The 21,115-nt window shown below is 43.5% G+C and overlaps 1 long non-coding RNA gene across 1 annotated transcript in view; it reads right to left on the reverse strand.

The window, feature by feature from the left end:
* Positions 1 to 21,115, reverse strand: part of LOC112543569 (uncharacterized) — a 154,052-nt gene that overhangs the window by 89,837 nt on the left and 43,100 nt on the right. The window contains exon 2 of the long non-coding RNA XR_012906915.1: positions 14,689 to 14,798. This is a non-coding gene — a long non-coding RNA (uncharacterized LOC112543569). The remainder of the gene's footprint in view (positions 1 to 14,688; positions 14,799 to 21,115) is intronic.

The following is a 21,115-nucleotide window of genomic DNA, read 5'->3' on the forward strand; positions in this document are numbered from 1 at the left end:
GCTACGTCTACACTGGCCCCTTTTCAAAAGGGGCATGCTAATTTTCAACTTCAGAATAGGGAAATCCGCGGGGGATTTAAATATCCCCCACGGGATTTAAATAAAGATGTCCGCCGCTTTTTTCCAGCTTGGGCACTTTTTTTTCAGGCACTTTGAAGTAGGAATAAGAGATCCTCCGGAATAGGGCTTTATTCCGGAGGATTGGGCCAGTCTAGACGCTTTTTTCCGGCTTTTCCCCAAGCCGGAAAAAAGCGGCGGACATCTTTATTTAAATCCTGCAGGGAATATTTAAATCCCCCGCGGATTTCCCTATTCTGAAGTTGAAAATTAGCATGCCCCTTTTGGAAAAGGGGCCAGTGTAGACGTAGCCTGGGAGTATATGGATAAATAACACATTTATTGCAATTTGTAATAGTACCAGGCATAAGAAAACCTGTTGTTGTGTTTTAAAACATTTCCAGCCCTTGGTCTCACCAAGAAGATGCACTCGTTGGCTGGACAGAGGACCCAAACAACTGAAAAAGAGTCTAAGTCGTCCAGGGTGAGGGGAGTGCTGAGCGTATTTGTACAGAATAAAGTTGAAAGATCTCAACCATCCCATGACTCAGGCTTCTGACAAAATTTCCCATGCCATAATGTAGAGGATAAAAGAAGAGCTGGGTAGGCTTATTGCTCTGGGAATCAGAGTGAGTAGAAGAACTAAGAGCATTCACTGACTATTACAGAGGGGGAAAAAAGACAGAACTGTCCACTTGGGTATAAACCCCCAAAATATAAAGTATGTTAAAACGGAACAGCTATTACTATCTACAAGGGGGGAAATTTCAGGGGAGATGGGATAACACTAAATATCTTTCTACCAATGGGTATGTCTACACTGCATCCCTAGTTTGAACTAGGGATGCAAATGGAGACAATCGAAGTAGTTAATGAAGCAGGGATTTAAATATCCCGCGCTCCATTAACATGATCTCGCCGGCGCGCTAGTTCGAATCACAGCTGATTCGAACCAGGAAGTGCGCGCCGGGACGCGCTAGTTCGGACTAAAGCCCTTAGTCCGAACTAATGTTACTCCTCAAAAAATGAGGAGTAACATTAGTTCGGACTAAGGGCTTTAGTCCGAACTAACGCATCCCGGTGCGCACTTCCTGGTTCGAATCAGCTGTGATTCGAACTAGCGCGCCGGCGAGATCATGTTAATCAGCTGTTTGTCAGCTCAGCTGTTTGTCGGCTCAGCTGATCAGCTGTTTGTCGGCTCAGCGCGGCAGCCATGTAAATTTAAATGAAGCGGCGATTATTTAAATCGCCGCTTCATTTTACTATGTCTGGTAGCCTAATCTACATGCCTCTGGCGACAGAGGCATGTAGTCTAGACGTACCCTTTGATGCCCGTAGAACAGTGCTGGCTAACCTGTGGCTCATGGCAACATGAGACCCATTTGGATTTTATGGGTGGCCTGCAAGACATTTTGTTTACCATTGCCCATATGCAGGGTTGCAAAATTCCATTGGTTTCCATCTGTGCATTTTTTTCCTACCAGTATTACTGAAGTAACAGGCATGTAAAGCAAAGACACGTGAAGTGAGGTGCATGCTGATCACATACAACATTGACTGTGATGGCTGTGTGCTCCCTCTGCATTCAATCAAAGTAGTGATTTGGTTCAGTTGGCACACCCACAAACTGTAGGTACACAAGCACAGTGAGCAAAACCACCCTGTCTTGGTAATGACAATCTTGCAGCCTGCTGACATGAAGGAGGGCCACTCATGTGGCCCACTCACTATCCTAGGTTGCCCAGAAGATTGCCTTAGAAAAACTTAGGATATATTTTTGCGGCACTCCTTTTGGGAGACTGTTTCTGCAGACTGCCATTTGGACTGTGATGGTCATCTGAGGTGTTTTGCTGGAAAATACAACAAATGTTGTTGGTTTAGAGGGTACTATGGCTTACATAGGTAACATTTTGTTTTGGGGAAAAACAATAAGAGCCCAATTAGAGCTTTTGAGTTGCTAGGCTACAGCTAAAAAAACAAAAATGTAACAGAAAGCACATACTTAGGAAATATGTTAACAGGGCAAGATATACAGGAAGATCACAGAATGGTTCAAGCCCTCAACAACATGCCTTCCCTGTCAGACAAAGAAAAGTTACAAATACTCTTTGGAATGGTAAACAATATAGGACTTTGCACTAGCTGCCTGAACCAGAAACCCGAGATTGCTGCTTGAAGATCTTTCATGAATACAGAATGCAAATCTTAAGAAAGTAAAGGTGTTAATTAAAGTAGCCCTAGTCCTGAAGTACTATGACAGTAAACACAAAACTAAAGCTCTCCACAGATGCCTCTTAGCAGTGTATTGGTCTTGTCTCCTTACAACAGTGTGGATATGTAACCCTTCTGCCAGGCCGAGTTAAAAGCAGCAAAGGCCAGGTTCAGTATCTAGGGGTCTCCTCCCAACAACATAATACAACACAGGCTTGAGCCCCCACCCAGCGACCTGGGAAGTCTTACACACACCCCTGGATGTTTCAAAGAGGCAATTCTTCCCCTCTCGCAAGCACAGAGTCTCAATTTAGCAGCAATTCTTTAATATGAGGTAACCGACATCAGCATTAAATGGAGAAAACACCACAACTCGGATTCATAGACCAAACATGAGCAAAGATCCACCCCCCAGCCACGAATCACCCAAAGTCCCCAAAAGTCCAGCACCCCAAGAGTCTCTTGAGTCCAGCAACCCAAAAATCACCCAAAGTCCGACACCCCAAACGTCTCTGGGTCAGTGCCACCCCAGGGTTCAAAAGTTCACCTGGCAGGGTTTTACCATCCCAACCTGAGTGGAATGGAGGGGGCGGGGTTTGATACACCTTATGTGGTCCGCCGACGGCTCCGCCTCTCCGTAGGGTTCTGCTGCCGCCATCAACGCTAGTCACTCCACCACACTCCACCTGCTGTCCCGTGAGCCGCTCCCACCGTCCCACGAACTGCCCTGCTTCACCAGCCATCTCAGTCCACACCCCTGGCCGCCAGCTGGTTGTTCCTGCAGCTGCTCCACTGGCCGCCCAGTGGTCATCCCTGCCAGCCACTCTGCTGGCCGCCTTCGCCCGCCGGTCGTTCCTGCAAATCGCTCTGCTAGCCGTACCATAAACTGCTCTGCTAGTAGCTCAGCAATATAGCTTCAGGCTCCTCACAGCACACAGTGATTTCAGCTCATAGTAGATTTCAGCTCTTCAGCAGTATAGCACCAGGCTCCCCACAGCACACAGTGATTTCAGCTCTTCAGCAAGTTCAGCTCATAGTAGAGGAGCCTCAGTGCTAGCGCACCATTGGCCCACAGTGAAGTCAGGTCAGCAGCTTGCAACTAGACTCCTAATGGAATCCAAATTAGCTCTGATATTCCACAGTAGAGAGAGAGAGAGAGAGAGAGAGAGATGCAACTGGTGGGGTTTTTTTAGGCCCTCAGACAGGGCCCCACCACCAGGTACAAATTCCTGTCCCCAGCCTCTCTCAGCTTGACTAGTTTTGGAACCCATGCCCCTTGTCTAGTGAGTGCTACTTAGTTTATGGTGAAACCCTCTGTCATAAAACAGTTCTACTCTTCCACTGTCCTTGATTTGCATAATCGGGGTAACAACACTTTATCCCCCCCTGCCTCAATAACAGAGAGACTGGGGATCCCATAGTGGCCAAAGTGACCATTTGGGCTGCTGTGAGCATATACTAGGTGGGGTGGGTGTGCCTATGCAAATGAGATCAGCCCCTGAAGTCTTTTTGCACCACTCGCCACAATTCACCACCAGATGTCAGGGTAGAGCTTATCCTGACCCTGCTTACAGATAAAAGTGGAGATCCATGGCCTATGCATCACAGGTGCTAAGAAAAAACTAAGGGTATGTCTAGACTGCATCCCTCTGTCGACAGAGGGATGCAGATTAGGCAGGTCAACATTGAAAATGAGGCAGAGATTTAAATATCCCATGGCTAATTTGCATAAAAATGGCCACCGTGCTTTGCCGACTCAGATACCCCTCTAGACTGCCTCTTTTTGCCGACAAAGTGCTGAGTCTGCAAAAACGGTGGCCATTTTTATGCAAATTAAGCACAGGATATTTAAATCCCCGCTTCATTTGCAATGTCGACTTGCCTAATCTGCATCCCTCTGCCGACAGAGGGATGCAGTCTAGACAAACCCTAAATGTCAATACTGTGAAATAGAGAAGGGAGATTTGGCATTAGTCTATGAGCATAAAAAGTTTTATTTTTTATTTATGAGAGGCCTGAGTTAGCTATAATTGACCACATATTATTTATTGCTGTTGTCAAAAGACTCTGGCAAACAACCCCTTGAAAATACAGAGATTATTGTTTCAATTTCACGTGTATGATTTGCAAATTGAATACCAATCTGAGAGAGATTTGGTGGTTGCAGGCTCACACTCTACAGAATTCGACAAAAGTAGTCTCAGACAAAATGTAGACTGTGATTACTAGAGCTACTGCTCAGGATGAGACCCTGCAGCAAGTAATTAGTAATAGTAAACAGTAATGTATGACAATGGGTCACAGTTTAATGAATATAAGTTTACTCAATTTGCAGTGACATATGAGCTTAGGCAAGCAATCACTAATCTCTGTTATCCCCAATCCCCAATCCACTGGGTTGGTTAGAAATTATGTCAGAATAATAAATCATTTACTGTAAAAGTATGCAGAATCTGATCTGTATTTAGTGCGTTTAAATTACAGAATGGCACCAATGAAGCATGGGTTAATACCCACTGACATTTTGATCATCAGAAAACTGAAAACAAGAATGCCTTAACTGTTACAAAATGACATCAGAGTCACCGGGGACTTGCTAATGTATAATGAGACAATTAAGCAATAAAAAAAATCTCATATGATTTGGAGTCCCTGGGGCTGCCACCACTTTATGAAAACATTGCTACACATCTCTCTGGGTATGTCTACACTACAAAGTTAATTTGAACTAACAGACGTTAGTTCGAATTAACTTTAATAGGTGCCATCCATCTCCGGCCTTCCACAAACAGAGGCCAGGGACACCATTTCTACCCCCTGGCTAATACCACTCCATGGACCCAGCCTCCATGAATTTATCTAAATTCTCTTTAAACTCTGTTCTAGTTCTAGCCTTCACACCAAGGAGTTCCACAGGTTGACTATTTGCTTTGTGAAGAAGAACTTTCTTTTATTAGTTGAAGCCTGCTACCCATTCATTTCATATGGTGTCCTCTAGTCCTTTTATTATGGGAACTAATGAAGAACTTTTCTTTATGCACCCTCTCCACACCACTCGTGCTTTTATAGACCTCTATCATATCCCCCCTCAGTCTCCTCTATTCTAAGCTGAAAAGTCCCAGTCTCTTTAGCCTCTTCATATGGGACCTGTTTCAAACCCCTGATCATTTTAGTTGCCCTCCCCTCTCCCACCCTCTCTCTTCCCCTCTCCCACCTTCTTTTCCCAGTTGCCCCAGAGGTTAACCCCCCCAGTTTTGTTAAATAAAGAGACTTTCTATTTTTGAACACACGTGTCCTTTATTTTGTACATCAGGAAGGGGGGCTAGGGAGGGGTAAATGGAAGGAAGTGAGGGAGGAATGGGGTTCGAGCCCCCAATGGGGAGGACTGGGGTGGCTCTGCGGGCTCCTCGGGGTGGAAGCTCTCCTGCAGCCCCCCGATTGACTCCCCCTGGATGGCAGCCTGCAGCAAGTGTAGCCGGGCTGATGGCCGAGTGCTGTGATGTGCCAAGTGTGGGCACTCAGGGCACTCCATCCAGGACTGCTTTGCTGTCCTCCATCGAGTTAGACAAGTGAGCGGGGAACCCCTGAGAACTGTCTGTCCGGGGTGGGGGTCGGGTTCCTTTAAGCACAGCCCTCGGCTAGCCTGAGACAGCAGCTCCACGCTCTAAGTCCTAATCTGATGCCCTGCCGGCACTGCTTCCGGCCAGCCTTAACCTCAGTTCAGGGTCCACTCAATGTGGACATGCTAGTTCGAATTAGCAAAATGCTAATTCGAACTAGTTTTTAGGTCTAGATGCACTAGTTCGAATTAGCTTAGTTCGAATTAACTAATTTGAACTAAGTTAGTTCGAATTAGTGCTGTAGTGTAGACATACCCTCTGATTGGGAACATTGTATTAACCAATGTGTTAGCTGAACTCTTGGTCTCAGGTAGCAGAAGGATGAGAGAGTCTATCTTTTGATACAACTTTAATTTCTAAACAATTTAAAGGCACAAAACATGTTGCTTTGCAAAAACTAACAAAAATCATAATTCAAATATCAGAAACATCGCAGTAAAGTAACACAAGACCAGGAAACTCAAGAATCAGTAGTCAAAACAAGATATAGCTAGGTTCATTGAGAAGCTAAAGAAATGCTTCACAGTGCATTGGAGACACAAGCTGGGTGAGATAATATTACCTCATCCACACTTGTCTCTCTAATATCCTGAGACCAACAGAACTATAGCACTGCTTATAACAGCCCTTTGGATAAGAAACATTTTGACAAATGAATTGACAGCTTATGTTACCTATGGTCTGTTTAGCAAATTCAGGCCCACTTTCAGTCACTCCACAATTAAGTCTTTGGTAACTAATAAGGATGTGAAAGTGTAACTATGTACATGGTTAACCAATGAGCCTGGGCTCATCAGTTAATGTTCACAGTTACACGCTGGCTTCCAGCACACACGGGACATTTTCAGAGGTTACACGGTTACATAATTAAAAACATTTTAATATTCCTAGTAACTAAAGACAATATTTATTTCCCATTCCAATGATTAGACATCAGGTGTGTTTCCACGTTTATCTCTGATTTGCTGTACTCTTTCTGGGTTTGATTTCCCTGTTGTTAGGAAGGCCATTCATGAATTCTCAGAATACCAGACATTCCAGTGTTTATAGGAATGGAGCAGGCCCACACCCCCGGCATGACCTTACATGCATACTGTGAGTAATGCCAGCAAGGCTGGAGCCATGAGCTCTTTCAAAATGGTGTTCCTCACTGAATATCATACAAAACCACATTTGGTTTGTCAGTACTAAATGGGGGACAAACTGCCCCAAAAGAGGACTGTCCAGTTTTAAACTGAACAAATGACCTGCCAGTCTTTGACGTAGATTTACTGTTTCAAAGTCCATGAACTCCAATGGGAGACTCTGTTGGCTTCAGTGAAATTTGATTCAGGCAAAGATCATTCAAAATAAAGAGGATAAATTGTTAAACGTTCCTACTTTTATCCAAATAATCTCTCATGAACTTCTTTACATAACTAATTTGTTCAGCTTTTCCTATAGCATGTAGGGCTAGCCTCTTGAAAGGCTGTGTACAAAAGGTCTGTTTCCTAGAGAAAATCCCCAAAAATGAAGACTGACACTTTCTGAATTCTTTTGCAAATGTAAGTAAGGCATGTTTCTATTTCTAACAAGAATCCTTCTACAAATGAATCTGTTACGTCTTTTTCATTTGAAAACTTGGAAATAGGAGGGTCATGTTTCTAGGAATAAAGGAAAGGACATGAAAGTACCAATGAAAATTGACTGATCAACTAAAGGGGACAGAGGTAAAAACAAAGAAATTCAGTATTAACCATAGTGATTCACCAAACGGGTACCACTGGACAGGGAAGGAATCATTTGGTCCATCTTGTCCAATATTCCTGAATAAATCAAACAAGACTCTATACTATGCTTTCCATGATAGGTGGCTGTAACTGTTTTGGGCAGCCCTGAAAATCTTTTCTATTCTTTTTTTTTTCTGACTGGGAGCAGAGGAAGGCTGCCTGGGACCAGGTGGTGCACCAGCACGAGGACATGTGCTCCTTCCTCACCTTAGTGATGGAGCGCATGGTCTTGTGCATGGAGGACATTTTGGAAGTTCTGCGCCGTGAGGCACAGCATGAGGCCTGTGAACCTGGCACTGCTTTGCAGCAGCTCTGGCTCCATGTTCAGTGCTGTGGTATCCACAAGGGCAACCAGAGCACACTGCTGTTACCCGCACAAATTTCTCTATCCCTTCCACAGCGTAGGGACACACACCTTTGCCCAGTTCCTAGGGCTCATGGTGCAACCCTGCTAATTTACACACCCACCCTTACCCAATTCATAGAGCTCATCTTCCTGCAGGTTGGCAGGATCTCTAGCCACTGAAGGAGCCTCACACAGTAATATCTTTATCCTCTATATATTGACAATTCCCAAACAAGCAGAATACACATGCTGAGCACACAGTGTCATGCTCACCAATCCTGATAAAGGCAGGCAGACTTCCCCTGTTGGCCAGGCAAGGTCAGTCTCTCTGGATCTTAGCTGCTGCACGTCATGGTTGTACAGGAGAGTCCTGACAGCTCTTATCTTAGGCTGGGTCTTGGAGGTGAGTTCTTCTTGGTGTTCCTTGTCTCTTTGGTCTTCTTCCAGCCTTTTGCTTCCTTCCTTCTGCTTCTGTTACTTCCGATCTTCTTTTTCCTATTACTTCTTATCTTCCTTCTTTATATAATGAAACCTGAGTCTTGCTTAGCTATACCTTAACCAATTATTTTAGTATAATTTTACTAACCAATCATAACAAATCATACACCACCACCTTAATTGATTTACACCTACCAAAATTAATTATACAACAGACAGAAACAGTTACAAACCAGACAGAGCTCACACAGTCAAACAATAGGAAAGTGTAGTGATAATGATCATAGAATGAGGATTCCACAGCCTCAAGTATTGATAAGCAGTTTCTTGACAGACAGAATGGTGTGACTTAAGTTTTCTTTACCCATCTTGAGATCTGTTTCTTTATCTAGTGATAGTGGGGGAGCTATCAGGACAAAGTCCCCTCCTCACAGCCTGGTGTGACACTTTTTAATACAATTTAGATGGAATTGTGAGTATGTGTCTCCAGGCCTTACAGTTAATGGCTGCTACCCTTCAGTCTGGCTGCAGAAGGCGGCTTGGTTCAGGCCTAGCACAGGCCTTCCAACATGGCTACAGAAAAGCCATATTACAGTTCGAACCATCAGCACCTCCCCAATAGGGGTGCCTGCCTCCCCAGACTCCCCCTAAAGTTGTGGCTCAATTTCAGTATGACAAATGGGGGCGTTACACTGTAGGGGCAATGCTGGGGAGGGCGGGGGAACATAAATGCCCCACTATGCTAATCAACACTGGAGCATCAGTCTGTGTGCTTGGAGAGCACTGGCTTCCCAGGGATGCTGTAGAAACAAAGCAGTCAACCCAGCTGGTGTCATATACAGGGGAGACAACGAAAGCCTCTATCACGAGACCAGTCCTGACCCCATGTTGGGAATCAGGAGTCATGGATCAAATGTTGTATTCAGAAACAGGATCCCACTGTGAATGGGAACAAGGAGGGTGGAATATTGGGAATGCCTTACCATAGTCAGGGGAGGCAGATAGTGGATTTAGCCAATCAGCTCTTATGGGCAAATGATGAAGATTCAGCAGAAACAGACACCCCCTACATTAATGTGATACATTGATGTGTGGCTGTAAAGGCCCCAGAAGGAGGGCAAGCAGAAGAGAACCCACGGGTGGAAAAGTTTCCTGGGGTTTGGGCTAAAAATAAATTGGAGTGTGGAAAAATTGATGCTCAGGTTTTAATTTGAGGCCCTGACCATCTTCCACAGCGACAATACAAATATCCCCAGGAGGCAGAAGAAGGATTAAAACCTACCATTGACCTACCAGGGCACAAAAGCAGGTGACAAGTCCAGAGACATTGGATCTATAAGCCCTACAGGAATGGGATGAAGAAATTGAACAATTCCTGAGGCAAGGAATAATCAGAGGGAAATGGCATGTACACAAAGACTCCAAAGGGGTAGTGTGGGTCACTAAACATGACCCAGACCTTGGGGGATGGCCTAAATGGTGGTTGATTCCTAAAAAGGTCAGAACTGAACTGATTCAATATGTTCATGAGCAAGGGCATTTTGGGGTGGACAAAACTGTGGAAAGAGTCAAAGATACAAGGTGGTGCCCCCCCTCCCCCCAAGGAAGATGTAAAGCAGTGGAGTAATAATTGTTTGCGATGTGCTATGGTTAATGCAGACCCACAGGTAGAAAAGGGCCCCATTGCTCACCAGAGGATTGAGGGTCTATATCGGACCACTACCAGTTACCCCAAGGAACAACAAGTACTGTTTGGTAAGTGTAGATCCCTTTACAAAATGGGTAGGAGCCATCCCAACAAAGACTAACACAGCATCGACTACAGCCAGGCAATTGTTTAATGTGGGGATTAGCCGGTGGGGGCTGCCAAAGGAAATTGATTCCAACCAAAGCCCACACTTCATTGGGGAAACTATGCAGGAGCTGTGTAAAATGCTTGGCATTAAGCAAAGGTTCCACATAGCAGGACACCCCTGATCCTCAGGACAAGTGGAACAAACTAACCGCACTGTAAAGGATGCTCTGAGACAAATAGTAAAGGAAAATGGAAGAGACTGGGATGAAAAACTGCCCTTGATTCTAATGGCCTTAAGGTCAGTCTCAGCAAGTCATGGTTACACTCCCTTTGTGGCAATGATGGGAAGGGACATGCGAACATTCCTGCAGTGGTGATTAGACGTTGATATTCCAGACGGGTAGCAACCCAAAGTGCTAAATGACCAGTGGATCCAGTCTCTTGTAGAGGCATTAACAGAAATCCACAAGAAAATAGCAGATCAGTTGGGTGTTAATATCTAAAAGACGAATAAAAGGTTGGTCCAGGTAAAAAGGCCTGTTGAATGGGAAGTTGGAGATTAGGTGCTGTATTGGAAATTTGCAGAGCAAGATTGCTCTTTGGGAATGAAGTGGGAAGGACCAGTGTACATTGTGGAAAAGGCCAGCCCAACAGTGTACCAGGTAGAAATCTGGTCAAAGAGGCTAAACATGCCAAAGTTAAAATGATTCCATTCTTCCCAGCTTAAACCATGGAAAGGGGACTCCAAGCAGTAACCTCTAACTAGCCCCATCCAGGGGGGTTAGAAAAATGTCTGTTTTGTCTTTCAGAGTTCTAAAAGACTGGCGCCAGCAGAAGAACACAAGTGACCAGGGCACCGTTATGAAGAAGCTGTTGTCGCAACTGTGTGTCTGAGTGTTTTATGTTCCATGTTGTTTGTCTGACAGCGAAACCTATTCTCTGGCCTGTTGATATCCATGTAGTAAGTGTATGGAAAAATAATTTCTGGGTAACGGCACAATGCTGGATCAATCCTATAGTGTTCAATCATATCAGCTGTTGCTTGTGCTGGGAAAAGGCATTCACCCATTACCATAACATAACTGGCGGGCTGTCACCAGAAGCCCCATCACAATCTAAGTTGTCATTAATGACTGGATACTCTAACTATGGAAGGGAATTGTACGGGACCAGAAACTACAATATATAACGTTGACTGCCTTAAGCTCACTCAGAAACAAGAAATCAATCTGCTTAAGATCCCTGTGTTCTCTCCAAAATGTGGGATACTGAAGTTTATGGGGTTTGCATGGCAGTTAGGAGGGGACACTGACATTAGGATGCTAATAAGGTTTAATGAGCCTCACTTGCTTCAAATCTGGGAATCAAGGCCCAGCACCCTGACTAGTCCCTCAGGGAAACAATTGCAAATATCAAGAAACTTCGCTAACACACCATGGCAGGTGGATACTGTGATGTAGTGGGGGTACCTTGCTGGTTGCTATGCGGGGCAGTGGGCTGTGGGTGACCTCTGCTGTCTGTAGCACAGCCCAGCAGGGCAGGGGGTGAGTCATTATGCAAAGGGGCTCCAAACCTGTCTGACCAGCTACCCCCCAGGGAGAGAAACAAAGGAAGGTGGAATGCCGCCCCTGGCTGGGGGGCAGGGCTGGAAGAGAGTTGGTTAGTTTCTGTCTGGGATCATGGAGGAAGCAGCCTAGGCAACAGGCTGGGATTTAGGAGCCCAGGCTCTCCCATCTCAAGGGGGGCTGAGGCATCCTAGGCCTGCCCTGTAACTAGATTACATCTGTGCTGTATCCTGGAGAAGCAATAAACTCCCTCTATTCTACTGGCTGGTGGAGTCTGTTCGTGCCATTACGGGGGTGCAGGAGACAGGAAAATCCCGACGTGCTGTCACAGATACCCAGGATATACGAGAACTGAGACCCCCAGAATGCCTCTGGGTAACATTACATTTTAAAATAATTGCCACTGAGTTTGATATGCAAAAACCAAGAAAACACCCATTGAACAGTCAACATGTGGTAAAATTGGATCACAGAGAGCAAGTCATTATACCACCAACACTATATCTAAAGCAAATTGAGCTGGACCTTACTGGGTTAAATGTGTCCAAGGTCATACCTCAATGCGCCCCATATGTACAGACATTCCATAAGGGGTGGGCAGCATGGCTACAATTATGGTATATTGACAAACCCATCAGAAGAAGAACCCTCAGAGGTGTATTGGATACTGTTTTGGGTAGAAGTGGGTTAGGAGTCAGAGTACTGGATGCCACTAACATAGGAGTATTGGCAAACAAATTGAGTTATGTGACGGGTGAAATACAAGAGCTGGGAAAGCCTGTCAGTGCATTCTTATCAAAATTAGGAATGGGACAACAATTATTTTCTAGAATATTACCAGTATGGCAACAGCAAGGGGAAAAGGATTTGTTATTAGCAGGAACTATGGGATCAATACAAGAACTGCGTCCATTTGTGTCCCGCAAGGGGGGAGGCAGTGGAGGTGTAAGACATGGCTGTAGAGAGGAGATCCTGAAAGCATGCGGTGCAATTGCCTGAACAAGCAGCCACAAGAATTGCCTGCCCTCCTGGTGCCTTCTCCAGAGTGCTTCCAGGGGCTGTAAGTCTGAGGCAGGTGCCAATCAGTGTGGACATGCTATTTTGAAATTATTCTGGCTAATTTTGCTGCTTCCTCATAGTAGGCACATACTATATCACTTTTGTTAAATCTGGAGTTATGATGTTGATTTTACTTATTTCAATATAATTTCCTAGTGTAGACGTGTCCTGAGAGAACCAGTTTCTGTCCACCATTTGCAGACCAAATTATACGGGGTGGCTGCGTCTACATTGGCTCCCTTTTACGGAAAAGGGATGCTAATGAGACCAGTCAATTGCAAATGCCACGGGGGATTAAAATATCCCCCGCGGCATTTGCATGAACATGGCTGCCGCTTTTTTCTGGCTCGGGGTTTTGCCGGAGAAAAGTGCCAGTCTAGATGGGATCTTGCGGAAAGTAAGGAATAAGGGATCTTGCGGAAAAGGGCTTATTTTCCGCAAGATCCCATCTAGACTGGCGCTTTTCTCCGGCAAAACCCCGAGCCAGAAAAAAGCGGCAGCCATGTTCATGCAAATGCCGCGGGGGATATTTTAATCCCCCGCGGCATTTGCCATTCCGACTGGTCTCATTAGCATCCCTTTTACGGAAATGTAAATGTAGACACAGACGGTTAGTTAGGGACCTTGAGAAGAGTTAGCAAAATTTTCTTTGCAATATACTTCAAACGAAGCCCATTTTACAGAGTTTGTTTGGGGAGAGAAGGCGTATGTGAAACTTTAGGCCAGCCCTTCTTCATTAATAACTGCTCTAAAAGTGAAGCCCCTTTCTTTGTGCATTGCACTTCCAATGCTTACAAGACTAAATAGTCTTGCTCAGAGAGACTAAAATTCTACTACTTCCCCCATATCAGAGACTCTCACTTGGAAACCAGGATTGTGAGGATGCAAGTCCAGCTCTTCTTCCCATACACTTATTAATTCTTTATCTGAACATCACAGTTACCATATTTAGGCAAATACTTTCTGATTATCTTCTATGCCAGAAAGGCAAGGTCATAGAACAACTCAGACCAAACCCAGAAGTCTTGACTCTCAAGCCTCTATTGTACCTTCTTTCCATAAAATACACATAGGCTACATCTACACTGGAATGATTTTCCGAAAATGCTTTTAATGGAAAAGTTTTCCGTTAAAAGCATTTTTGGAAAAGCACGTCTAGATTGGCAGGACGCTTTTCCGCAAAAGCACTTTTTGCGGAAAAGCGTCCGTGGCCAATCTAGACGTGGTTTTCCGCAAAAAAGCCCCGATCGCCATTTTCGCGGAAAACAGTACTGTGCTGTTTACACTGGCCCTCTTGCGCAAATGATTCACGCAAGAGGGCTTTTGCCCAAACGGGAGCAGCACAGTATTTCCGCAAGAACACTGACGATCTTACATGAGATTGTCAGTGTTCTTGCGGAAATTCAAGCGGCCAGTGTAGACAGCTGGCAAGTTTTTCTGCAAAATCAGATGATTTTGTGGAAAAACTTGCCAGTCTAGACACAGCCATATTCTTTCAGTATAAGCTCTGTACCATGATCATTTGCAGTTAATTGCCCTGAAGACTATTATCTGCTGACTAATGCTGATATAATTAGGAGACAGAGTACATATTCAGAAATAAATACTTTGCTTAATTTTTTCTCTTTTTTGTTAAGTGATCCCTTCTTCCTCTCTTTCCAACAGTTCGTTATTTTTTACTGCAGGTACACGAATTTCCTAGTTGGGTTTGATTATTAATAATTCAAAGAGCAAATTACTCCATGGCATGGAAGGATAACTGAAAGCAGCATTTACAACTTGCCATAAGCTTAAGGACTATATCTGAGTCACATAAAATAAAACTCACTGTAACCATCCTCAGGTATAATATGTAGATGTGAACTGAGACTGAAGACCCCAGCACTGAATGTTGCTCATTTGGCCCACAGCACCATGGTCATCTTTGCCTGATGGCAACTAGCAAAGAAAAAGACAGTTGCACAATTTCATTGTTATTGCAAATGTGTTAGGACGCTTCAGACATGAAGATCATGAGTGCTTCAGTTCACTAAAATCTTTAACTATACATGTGAACACAGACTGGCCTTAATCCTAATTCTTTCTTGTGACAAGTCCTTCCCTGCTCAAGAAATCTATCATCTTGACTCAGCAGCATGTTTTCACGGCATAAAAACAGACGGCATCTTTTCTGCTCAGAGTCATAGAAAATAAGTACTTATTGTATGCAAATTATTTTTTCTGCATGTCAGACAAAAACAAATCATATTGTGGTCTGTATGTACAGTGAAACTGAAAAGATTCAAACATCTCTTTACTATGGTGACTCAGTCTGGTTTTGGTAACAAATAAATATAGTGTCTCCCTGTGAAGAAATATTGGTATTAATCATCCTGTTTAAGGAGAGGTGGTGTGTTTGGAAAGAATGAATCATCATTTGCTCTATGTTGTACTCCAGAGTACTGTAAGAACAAGAATTTTTCACGTAAGCAGACAGTGTCTTCACTAAACCAATGTACTTAAAATTTAATCCACAAAGAAATTATTCCTCTGCAATTCATAATTCCTTCACTCAGCAAATAAGTACTGGTTTTAGATTTCTCTCTGTTTACATTGGGAATTATACTTGTCTCAGCCATTGGTAGCCATTAACCAGTGTAGCTGAAACGATGTAAAGTGCAAGCATAGATAAGAACAGCTACAATTTGTCCTGACTGAATTTAGCCCAGTTTCAAGTTGAATGTTAAGTACAGATACAACATAAAAAGTTTAACATCGGAGGCAAGTCTACATAAACAAGTAGGGCACAGCAAGCTGAGGTGTAAGCTACAGCATGTTAGCCTGCCTTGCTCTAAGTATCCATGTGGCATGTGCTACTGTGAAATGAGAGTAGAATAAAGTGCAGTAGCGAACTTTTAGTACATGGCAGAAAATCTTCCTCTGCAATTGTAGTACAGAGAAAGCCAATGTGAGGTTTATACACCAGTGTGCCACCCACTAATTGTTTGTATAGAGAAGTCCTAAGAAATATACTACAGTATATTCCAAAATATTTTAATGACATACTGCTGAATTTAAACCTGGCCTTACACAGCCCTCTGCTTTTATACTCAAAATTTTATAGGCACATGTAATTTTTGTTCAACATTGGTAATTATGTTTCTATGCAAGTCAATGGCAGTTTTTCTTCAATGCTGCGTGATTTTGAAAATGACACCGGAAACATTTAAATGTCTGATTGTACTCTTCTTGTACTTGAGGTGTATATAAATGTAGACTCAAAATTGCACTCAGAGGGTATGTCTACACTACAGCACTAATTCGAACTAACTTAGTTAGTTCGAATTAACTTTGTAGTGTAGACATACCCACAATTATTTGCAGCTACAAAGTATCTGACTTTTTAATATTCTATTTATTGCTCACATCTGAAAAGCACATATTTAGGCCAATCCATCAAAATATTTTTCTTGTGATAAAATCAAGAGTAAATATATTTCTGCTAGAGCTAACTGAATTACATGGCTTGTGTATTACAAGAAAAAACTGTTTTACAGATTTTAGAAAGAACTGACTAGGAAGTCCACGTTTTTTCCCAGGTTATAGACTGGAAGGCAAAACTTCATATAGTTTTACCTTAGGATCAAGGAAGAATTACTTCTTGTATTTCTAGTGCCATGAGTAAATTTTTTTTTCCCACAGGTCACATATAAACAGAAGACGGAAGACTATACAAAAGAATTTCCTAATATGGAATGTGATTGTTCAGTCTTCCTGTGGTATTGCATATAAAGCCAAACTCAGACCTAGTGAGTGCTTTTTATTTGTATTTACCAATGTCCAGTTATTCTGTATTTCATAGTATAATCTTCTCTGAATGTCTTCATAACAAGAAACAAGTATACTCTCGCTCTCTCTCTCAAAACAAAAAAAACTGTAGCTACAAGCTAATGACACAAAATATGTACAATATTCCAAGTAAAACTTCCCTTCACCATAAACTATAGGGAAACTTAAATTAATAAATAATTATAAGAAGGCATATGTGGGGAAAATTCAAACAAAATAGAACAGCTGCATCACACATTTATATGTAAGTGAAATATATTATGAAAACCATAATAAAGAAGGATGGAGAGAGTAAGCTAAACATTTAGGACTATATTCTACCTTTATTTACAAGCAAGCATCTCCCATCAATACTAATGAGAGTTGCTAAAGCTGTGGTGTCCACACCTTAGCCACTAGCCAAGTGTGTGGCTAGTTAGCTTGAACAATGTGGCTATTGGGCTGGTTGAGTATGGCTAGTTTGCTATAGCAGTATACTATATATTGGCTGCTGCTTTAGAACTGGTTGGATACTATGGCACTAGAGCATGAGGGTCAGAGGGACTAGAATATATACTGGGTGAGGGATCAGGCTCTAAGTGATGCCACAATTTGGACAAACACACACAAAACAATTAGAACAACCCAGGAAAGTTATGTCTACACTAGCAGGTTATTTCAAAATAATAACTCCTAAAATAACTATTTCAAAAGAAGTGTATTTCTCTTCACAAGCAGGAGTTACAATTTCAAAATAACAAGCCCCTTATTTTTAAATAGGCTTGGTAGTGTGGACATTGTCCTTGTTATTTCAAAATAAGGGGAGTTATTTTGAAATAACTCCCAAGTGTAGACATACCCAAACACAAGTAGCAAGTTTCTGAAATCTGATCACAAAAGTCATTGAAATCAGTCGAATTTTTTCCATTGACTTCAGTGGTTACTATATCAAATTACTAGTTTCTGGGCTAGAGACTTTGGTGATTGGCACACTATATAAATCAGACACGTAAATAAATACCTCAAGTGAGGCAGAAAGGACAAAGGCCAAATAATAATAGCCACCTGTGAATTATAAAATGATTTCCATGCAAAATGGTTGGAGTAGCATACTGTTGTCATATAATAGAAGTTATACAGAAAAAGCAGGGGAGGAATATAATTATTACAAATGATTTTCTAGTTCTGAAAGTTTCATTTGTGTTTACGATTCTAAAATGTCATATTTTAATTTGATATAACTTGCTCTTTTCTGGTGCTTTTCGTCTGATGATCTCAAAGTTCTTAACATTAAGATCCCAACATCCTTTTGTGGCAGGTAGTATCATCTCCATTTTAAAGAAAGTTAAACTAAGGCATATAAGTTTAAAGGGCCTGATTTTGCAGTGGCACAGAACCTCCAGTGACTTTACTGGTAAAATATGTTTAGGGAGTCTACAGAATCAGGACCAGCCTGACTTGCCTATTATGCAGAGGGTGAAATCCTGGCCCCAATGTGCCCTAGCTCCTAGTTCACCATTTTGATCATTAGGTCACGCTGTAAACCAGTGTTTCGTAAACTGTGTGCCGCAGGACACCAGTGTGCCACGAGATAGTCGGAGGTGCACTGTCGCCTCTTAACTTATTTTCCACCCCCGGCAGAGACGAAAGCTCAGTTGGGACAACACGCGTGGCAATTAAAGGGACCACGACCGCTTTTTTTTTTTTCTCCTCAATAACTTTCCCTCGGTGTTCTATAAAAAAAAAAAAAAAAATTGTTTGGTGTTCCACAGTCTTAAAAAGTTTAAGAAACACTGCTGTAAACAATATAGCCAATTTTGTATTTTTTCATGATCTCCTACACTCCAGAATTAGAAATAGGATCACTTAATAGTTCAATTTGCTCTTTTCTAATTTCTGTACTTTGGACAGAAGAGACAGGATTCAAAGGGTATAACATTTAGAATAATTTTTTTCTTTGTGTTTTGAGTCCACTGTTAATTTATCTATATGCTTTATATCTCGTCAAAGCTGAAAATATACTGAGCTAACAAAGTAAGAGTAAACAAAGATTTACTTTGCTATATTATAAAAACCAATAAGTCAGAATAATAAATTACATTGTTCCCTTCATTTGAAACATTCCCTGTAGCGTTCTCCCTGCAGTAACAGAAAGTTGGATAAGTTAAAATTTAAAACCCCCCACAAGTATTTCACAATCAATGGTAACCTGAAGATTTTCCTCGTATTCAGGGTTTGTTTCTGTGTTGGGTAAGGAGAATATGTAAGAATGTAAAAACAGTAATTATATAAAAAGGGAGGAGCCCAGTATAATCATTGTGCTTTAATTCATTTGGCTATTAGCAAATGCTGTTTTGACACAGTAGGTCAGATTGACAAAAAAAAAAATGGCCAGTAAACTTTTTGTATTTTCAAGATTTTTTGTAGACTGATTCCATAAGGTGCTGCCCTCACAACCTCATGAATAAGGAATGATTTCATCACAAATATGTCACAAATTCTCTGAAGTCTGTTGGTGGCTGAGGTGTTCAGTATCTCAGTGAAGACTTGCAGAACTTATTGGCAATAAGCTTGCCCATGGTTGCAAAGTGTGCCAGTGAAAAATGAAATTCAGGACCTTAACTGGCAGTCTCATCTTAATGGTTTTCTATCCACAGTATTTGCACTGCACAGAATTGGAAATAATGTAATGGCAGTTTTGCCAGAGCACAGGCTGTGGAATTAAGCATCAAAATAGCATTCTTACATATTTTTAACTTACTTTCATACTTCACTTCAGCAGATTCTTCCAGGGATCATTTTTATTCTTTTTATTTCTAGAAAGTCTATACATCATATATATCAGGCTGTCTTTTAGGCCTTGATTCAGAAAGACACATAAACATGCACTTAAGTCCCATTAGCTTAAATGGGGCTTATAAAAAGAGTTGTACAGCATGCACTGAAATGCACTGAGGACTCATGAAGGAAGTTAAGCATTAAAGTATCTATTTTCTCCCCTTATATTGGGTGTTTATGTGAATAATTGTTCTACAAAAGAAACCGTCAAATAGATGTTTGCCCCGGGGGGGTGGCTATATGGTGGCTAGCCAGGTTTGTCTGGCCCAGCTTCGACAGCAGGACCTGGGGAAAGCTGCTCAGCAGCTGGTGGAGTTGTTCCTTCTGCTTGGTCTCGAGGTCAGGACTGACGTCCAGGCGGGTGGACGGGGGATCCTCCTCGGCGGCTGGCCCCAACTCTGGTTCTATCGGGTACGGGGTGATCATCAAGGCCTCTCGCTCCTTCCACCCCTTGAGCAGGTTCACATGATATATCCTCACCTCTTTCCTCTGAAGTACAGCTGCCAGGGCGTAGTCCACTGGGCCCACCCATCTCACCACCTCGAATGGGCCTTGCCATTTTGCTAGCAGCTTGGATTCTGAGGACGAAAGCAACAGTAATACCCGGTCTCCTGGCTGGAAGGCCCGAGTCCTGGCTCCCCGGTTGTAGTGGGCAGTCTGGGTCTCCTGGGCTTGGCGTAGATTCTCTTGGGCCAAATGTCCTAGTTCCCGGAGCCGATCCCGCAAGCGCAAGATGTAGTGTACGGAGCCTCGGGTGGGGGTTTCTTGTTCTTCCCAGGTCTCTCGGACAAGGTCTAGGACCCCTCTGGGTTGTCGCCCATATAGGAGCTCGAAGGGCGAGAACCCGGTAGAGGCTTGGGGCACCTCTCGCACTGCAAACATCAGCGCTGGGAGCATCTTATCCCAATGACGGGCATCATCCTCCACAAACTTGCGCAGCATTGACTTCAAGGTGCGGTTGAAGCGCTCCACCAACCCGTCCGTCTGCGGGTGGTAGACGGAGGTCCGGAGCGCACGGATGTTCAGCAACCGACACAGCTCCACCACGAGTCGCGACGTCAAGTTTGTCCCCTGGTCTGTAAGAATCTCCCGGGGTATACCCACCCGAGATAATATTTCCAGCAACTCCCCAGCAATGACGCGGGCAGTGGTTGTCCATAGTGGGACGGCCTCCGGATACCGCGTAGCATAGTCCACCACAACTACGATATACTTATGCCCCGTCTGGCTCCTTTCCAACGGCCCCACCAAGTCTAGGCCGATGAGTTCGAAGGGTGTCCCCACTATAGGTAGTGGCACCAGCGGGGCCCGGGGAACGTTGGTGGGGTTGGCCCTCTGGCACTCGGGGCACGATGCACAGTACTCCCGCACTTCATGGTGGATTCCCGGCCAGAAGAACCGTCACGCCACTCGCTGTAGGGTTTTCTCTCGGCCCAAATGGCCCGCCCAGGGGTTCGCGTGCGCAAACTGTAACAGGCCCTGGCGGAAACGGCGTGGGACTAACAGCTGGTGCATCTCATCCTGGGTCTGAGGGTCCCGTACTAGGTGGTAGAGACGGTCCTGTCGTACCTCGAAGCAGGGTCCTTGGGGCTGGCCTGAAACCGGCTCCT

This window comes from Pelodiscus sinensis, chromosome 13 (assembly GCF_049634645.1).
Source record: "Pelodiscus sinensis isolate JC-2024 chromosome 13, ASM4963464v1, whole genome shotgun sequence".
NCBI lineage: Eukaryota > Metazoa > Chordata > Testudines > Trionychidae > Pelodiscus > Pelodiscus sinensis.